Here is a 6,988-nt window from a genome sequence, read left to right as displayed (position 1 = left end):
ACATAATGCCATTTGCAGCAACATGGATGGACCTAGAGATTATCATACTAAGTGAAGTAAGTCAGCTGAAGAAAAACAAATATCATATAATATCACTTATGTGCGGAATCTAAAAGTGATATATATGAACTTATTTACAAAACTGAAACAGACTCACAATCATAAAAAACCAACTTATGATTACCAAAAGGAGAGGAGTGGGGGAATAAATTGGGAATTTGGGATTAACAGATACACACTAGTACTGGATATAAAATAAACTACAAGGACCTACTTTATAGCACAGGGAACTATATTCAATATCTTGTAACAATCTATAATGGAAAAGAATCTGAAAAAGAATATATATATGTATTCTTTGCTGTACACCTGAAACAGTGTAAATCAACTATACTTCAACAAAACAAAACAAAAGACTACAATATCAACTCCTGTCTGAGTTTTCAGTCTGTGGGCCTCCCTATGAGTTTTAGACTCAAGACTGCAACATCAGTTCCTGCCTGAGTTTCTAACCTGCTGGACTGCCCTACAAATTTCAGACTTTCCAGCCCCCACAATCATGTGTTTCAATTCCTTAAAATAAGTCTCTTTATAGATATAAACATAAATTTAAATTTAAATATCTATATCTATCCATTTATCCATCTATATCTCCTATTGGTTCTATTTCTCTGGACAACCTACTGATACGATGAATTTTCCCAAATCACATAGTTGGTAAGGGGCAAAGCAAGGAGGTGGAGAAAGAAGTTGAGAGCATAAAGCAGTCATTCAGTCAACAAATATTTACTGAATAATGTGACAGATTGTGTTTTTCAAAGATGGCCACCACAACATATCCCAACCCCCATGCTCATCTTACAATGTGATGTTGAGACTTCTCCTATGAAGAGGTGAGCTCTGTGTTCTCTTCCATTGAATCTTGGGGTTGTGTGACTACACAGAAGTGACACTTTGATTTCTGAGCCTTTGTCTTAAAAGGTGACACCACTTTTGCCTACCTGTCTTGAGATGTTCACACTTGGAATTTGGCAGTCATGTTGTGAGGCAGCCCAAGCTAGCCCATGTGGAGAGAGCCTCTGCTAAGGCCATGTGTAGGTAAGGTCTTCTGACTGACAGTCCAGCTGGGCTTCCAGCCAGCAGCCAGCATTAGCCACCAGACAGGTGAGTGTACAAGCCTTCAGATAATTCCAGCACCAGCCTTTGAGTCTTCCCAACAGAGATCCCAGCCATTCTAGAGTGGAGACAAGCTGCCCCTGCTATGCCTTGTCTGAATTCATGACACAAAGAAACCTTGAAGGGTTAAAAAAAAAAGATTGTTGTTGTTTTAAGTCACTAAGTTTAAAGGTGATTTGTCACACAGCCATAGATAACTGGAATATCTGACCCTGCACCAGGCCCTGTTGAAGACCCAAGGGATACACTGGTGAGTAAGGTGAATCTTCTCCAATGGAGCTTTGTATTAGGCAGCTCGGGCTGCTATAACAAAATACCACCAACTGGAAGCTTAAACAGCAGACATTTAGTTCTCACAGTCCTGGAGCCTGAGAAGTCCTTGGAAGTCCAAGTTTACAGCCAATTTGGTTCCTGGTAAGGACTTTCTTCCTGGCTTGCAGATGGCTCTCTTCTTGCTGTGTCTTCACATGGCAAAGAGAAAGAGATCTTTCTGGTGTCTCTTTTTAAATTTTTTTTAAGAACTTTTATTGAGATGCAGTTAACAGACAATAAACAGCATATATTTAGAGTGTACAATTTGGTATCCCAATCTCCCAATTCATTCCCCCCCAACCCTCCCTGCTTTCCCCACTTGGTGTCCATGGTCTCTACATCTGTGTCTCTATTTCTGCCTTGCATTTCCTCTTTTATAGTTGTTAGCATTTGCTGTATGTATTGAGGTGCTCCTATATTGAGTGCATATATATTTATAATGGTTATCTCCTATTCTTGGATTGATCCCTTGATCTTTACTTAATGTCCTTTCTTGTCTCTTGTAACATTTATTTTAAAGTCTATTTTATCTGATATGAGTATTGCTACTCCAGCTTTCTTTTGATTTTCATTTGCATGGAATATCTTTTTCCATCCCCTCACTTTCAGTCTGTATGTGTCCCTAGGTCTGAAGTGGGTCTCTTGTAGACAGCATATATATGGGTCTTGTTTTTGCATCCATTCAACCAGTCTGTGTCTTTTGGTTGGTGTATTTAGTCCATTTACATTCAAGGTGATTATCAATATGTATGTTCCTATTACCATTTTCTTAATTGTTTTGTTTTTGTTTTTGTAGGTCCTTTTCTTCTCTTCTGTTTCCCGCTTAGAGAAGTTCCTTTAGCATTTGTTGTAGGGCTGCTTTGGTGGTGCTGAATTCTCTTAGCTGTTGCTTGTCTGTAAAGCTTTTGATTTCTCCATCGAATCTGAATGAGATCCTTGCTGGCTAGAGTATTCTTAGTTGTAGGTTCTTCCCTTTCATCATTTGAAATGTATCGTGCCACTCCCTTCTGGCTTGCAGAGTTTCTGCTGAGAAATCAGGTGTTAACCTGATGGGAGTTCCCTCATATGTTATTTGTCGTTTTTCCCTTGTTGCTTTTAATAACTTTTCTCTGTCTTTCATTTTTGTCAACTTGACTACTGTATGTCTTGGTGTGTTTCTCCTTGGGTTTATCCTGCCTGGAACTCTCTGTGCTTCCTGGACTTGGGTAGCTATTTCCTTTCCCATGTTAGGGAAGTTTTCAACTAGAATCTCTTCCAATATTTTCTCAGGTCCTTTCTCTCTCTTGTCTCCTTCTGGGACCCCTATAATGTGAATGTTGGTGCATTTAACGTTATCCCAGAGATCTCTTGGGCTGTCTTCAGTTCTTTTCATTCTTTTTTCTTTATTCTTTTCTGCAACAGTGATTATCACCATTCTGTCTTCCAGGTCACTTATTCGCCCTTCTGCCTCAGTTAATCTGCTATTGGTTCCTTCTAGTGTATTGTTCATTTCAGTGATTGTGTTGCATATCTCTGTTTGTTTGCTCTTTAATTCTGCTAGGTCTTTGGTAAACTTTTCGATCTTTGCCTCTAGTCTTTTTTCAAAGTCCTGGATCATCTTCACTATCATTATTCTGAATTCTTTTTCTGGAAGGGTGCCTATCTCCTCTTCATTTAGTTGTTTTTCTGGGGTTTTTATCCTGTCCCTTCATCTGGTACAAAGTTCTCTGCTTTTTCATTTTCTCTATCTTTCTGTGGCTGTGGTTTTCAGTTCCACAAGACGAAATACTGCTGATACTGCCTCATTCTGCTGTCTGCCCTCTTGTGGAGGAAGCTATCTAGGAGGCTTATGCATGCTTCCTGATGGGAGGGACTGATGGTGGGTAGGGCTGGGTGGGTGGAGCTCAGTAAGACTTTAATCTGCTTGTCTGCCAATGGGTGGGGCTGTGTTCCCACCTTGTTGGTTGTTTGGCCTGAGGCTTCCTAGCACTGGAGCTTACAGGCTCTTTGCTGGGGCTAATGGCAGACTCTGGGAGGGCTCACGCCAATGAGCACTTCCCAGAACCCCTGCCGCCAGTTCCCCTGTCTCCTCAGTGAGCCACAGCTGCCCCCCACCTCCGCAGGCAACCCCCCAACACCAGCAGGTAGGTCTGGTTCAGTCTCCTATGGAGTCACAGCTCTTTCCCCCTGGGTCCTGGTGAGCACACTTTTTTGTGTGCCCTCCAAGAGTGGAGTCTCTGTTTCCTGCAGTCCTGTGGAGGTCCTGCAATCAAATCCCGCTGGCTTTCAAAGTCTGATTTTCTGGGGATTCCTCCTCCCCTTGCTGGACTCCCAGGTTGGGAAGCCTGACATGGGGTTCAGAACCCTCACTTTAGTGGATGGACCTCTGAAGTATAACTGTTCTCCAGTTTGTGAGTCACCCACCCAGCATTTATGGGATTTGATTTTAACGTGATTGCGCCCCTCCTACCATCTCATTGCGGCTTCTCCTTTGTCTCTGGATGTGGGGTGTCTTTTTTGGTGAGTTCCAGTGTCTTTCTGTTGATGATTGTTCAGCAGTTAGTTGTAATTCCAGTGCTCTTGCAAGAGGGAGTGAGCACACGTCCTCCTATTCTGCCATCTTGATCCTATCTCTCTGGTGTCTCTTATTATAAGGGCACTAATCCCACCATAAGCCCCACTTTCATGACCTAATCACCTCCCAAAGACCCCACCTCCAAATACCATCAAATTGGGGGTTAGAGGTTCAACATGTGAATGTTGGGGGGACACAAACATTCAGTCCACAGCAAGTTTACATACCAAATGAGGGAGACAGTTCATAATCACATAAACAAATAGGTAAACAACTTAACACTATTGAGAAAATAAAACAGGGCCATGTGTTCTGGAGGTACTGCTCAAGCTGGAGTGGTCAGAGAAGGCTTCTTGGAGGTGGTGCCATGGGGGTTGAGATGTGACTGATGTAGAGAGGCAGGTGAGCACAGAACAGGGGAAAGGCATTCCCAAGTGAAGGGACAGCAAGTTCAAGGCTCGAAGCAAAGCCAAACTTGAATGGGGGGCTCTTTGAAGGATGTCAGCAGCTGGGAGGTGGCAGAGGGCTCCAAGGGGTCTGGTCGTGGTGGGCCCCACTGCCTGAGGCAGGGATAGGAAATTTCATTGGTTGAAAATAAAGTACCAGGACTCTTCCATGTGTCCCTTCACAGCCAACCTGTGAGTGGATGGGTTGGGGGGTGTGTGTGGGGTGAGGAGAGGGGAGTACAGGGTAGATCCAGTGCTCCAGGAAAGTGGATCCTGGGAGGTGTCAGTGCAAGCTGCATCAGAGTTGGTCCAGCCCTGCCCAAAGCCTACCCTGTGCTGAGCTGACCTCCACTGCAGCCACGGCAGCCAGCTGGGGGGGTGGGGGGGCGGGGGGTGGCGGAGGGATGCTCACGAATATCAATGGGCTCTTTCTCCTTTCAATAAGCTCAACAGAACCCTGGCCTTTGTCTGGGGCCCCTGCTCCCCAGGGAGATCTCATAAAGGGCCTGGAGCAGCAGGCCAGAGCTAAGGATGGTGCAGTCCGGGCTGTCCTCACAATGGCAGGGTGAGGAGGTTAAAGCCTGGTGTCAGCTGCTCCGAATCTCGTCCCCGGGGTTTTTCCTGCTGTTGATGTTTCTGGTTATAGGCCTGATATTTGATGGGGGCCTCTCTGCAGTTAACCACAGAACTCGGGTGGGGGACGGCAAGGCTGGCCTTGGCCAAGGTTACAATGGACTGGTGAGCCATGGTGGGGGCGGGGCACAGGAAAGGGATCTGAAGGCCCCCACTGCACAGTCTCTGGGCTTTCAGACTCCCAGGAACGTGGGCTTCATAGGGCTTATCAGTTAGTATCTTAGATCCCCAATGTCTCAGGCAAGGAACCCACAATGGCCTCATCTTGTGGACAATTCTCCTTGCTTGGCAAGTGTGGTCAGGTTTTGGAGGAAGGACCTTGCCACAGGAAGACACCGCTGGGGGCGTGAGGCAGCTCCATGCCTGGACTCTCCAGGAATGGTCAGTGAATGCAGTGAAACTGCACATCCTCATCAACAGGAAAAAGATAGATAAGCTGTGCTCTAGTCACACACTGGAGTACTACTCAGCACTGTAAAAGAAGACATTAAGCCTTATAAAAGAATGCATATAAAATATATAAGAGTAATATATATTATATATGTTATATGTTATAAAATATATGAATAATATATTTGTTATAAATATAAATATTTAATATTTATATTTTTATTCCTATATTTTATATTTATACTCTATGCAATATAAATATAAAATATACAAATATATATTATGTGCAGTGTAAATATATTTCTGTTTTATGTTAAATGTCTAAATTTTAATATTTGTATATTATATATAAAATTATAAATATATGAATATATTCTTTATATATAAAAGAATGTATAAAGACATCAGTAACACGAATGAATCTTGCAGACATCATGTTGTGTGAAAGAAGCCAGAGTAAAATGCTGTTGGATTCCATTTATAAGAAGTTCATGAACAGGCAAAACCGATTTATAATCGGAATAGCTAGAAGTCAGAATAGTGGTCGCTTACGAGGACACTGATGGGGCAGAGCATAAGGGAACCTTCTGGGGCAGGTGCTGGAATTGTTCTAAATCTTGGTCTAGGCGATGGTTACCCATGTCTATACACAGATATAAATTCACTGAGCTGAACATTTAGGATCTGTGCACTCTACCATATGCATGTTACACTTCAAGAGAAAAAAAGAAAATTAGAAATGACCTGTCCAAGGGGAGCTCTGCTTACCTCCCCCCCCACATGCACACCTTGCTGCTCAAGTCAGAGGAGAGTACTGAGTGTTAAGTAGCCCAGGGGCTATTGTAGGGAGTATTCAGGGAGCCAGTTCTGGCTGTACTGAGGATTTCAAGCCACATTCTCCAAAGGAGCCTTTGGGTGGCACGTGGTCCCTCAGTTCAGTTCTGTTCCTGTCCACATTGTTTGGGCTGCAGCAGGTGGCAAGGTCGGGATAGCGGGGGATGGCTGCCCTTCAGCACAGCAGCCAGAAAGCCCTTGGACCAATTACTAACCCTCCTCTCAGTACCTCAACTCACATAGGCTAAAAGCTGGCTGTGGCTACATGACCACAGCCTCCCCCAGGAGCTCCTACATTTTGCTAGTTTGGCTTCCTGAATACATTTGCTGTTTTGATTGAATCTCTGGAGTTTCTCCGGCCTGTCTGTCTCATCTTGAATAACCTTCACCTCCATATAATCTGCCCACTGCAGACACATAGACCCACAAACAAACGCCTCTCCAGGAGGGACTCTGGGCTGACCTCTTCCTGAGTAGTTTGGGGGAGGTCCCGAGTGCCGCTTTGCATCTTGAAGCCAACAGGAAGTGAAGAACTGAAAACTGAAGGCATGGGTGAATGAATCACTCAGCAAATGACTGTTCCCCTGGCCCTGCCAGCTAGGGCAGGACTAGAAAGCAGGGAACTTTGTCCAACCTGCCTGAT

The sequence above is a fragment of the Hippopotamus amphibius genome, chromosome X (assembly GCF_030028045.1).
Source record: "Hippopotamus amphibius kiboko isolate mHipAmp2 chromosome X, mHipAmp2.hap2, whole genome shotgun sequence".
Classification (NCBI taxonomy): domain Eukaryota; kingdom Metazoa; phylum Chordata; class Mammalia; order Artiodactyla; family Hippopotamidae; genus Hippopotamus; species Hippopotamus amphibius.
This window is presented reverse-complemented; position numbering follows the sequence as displayed.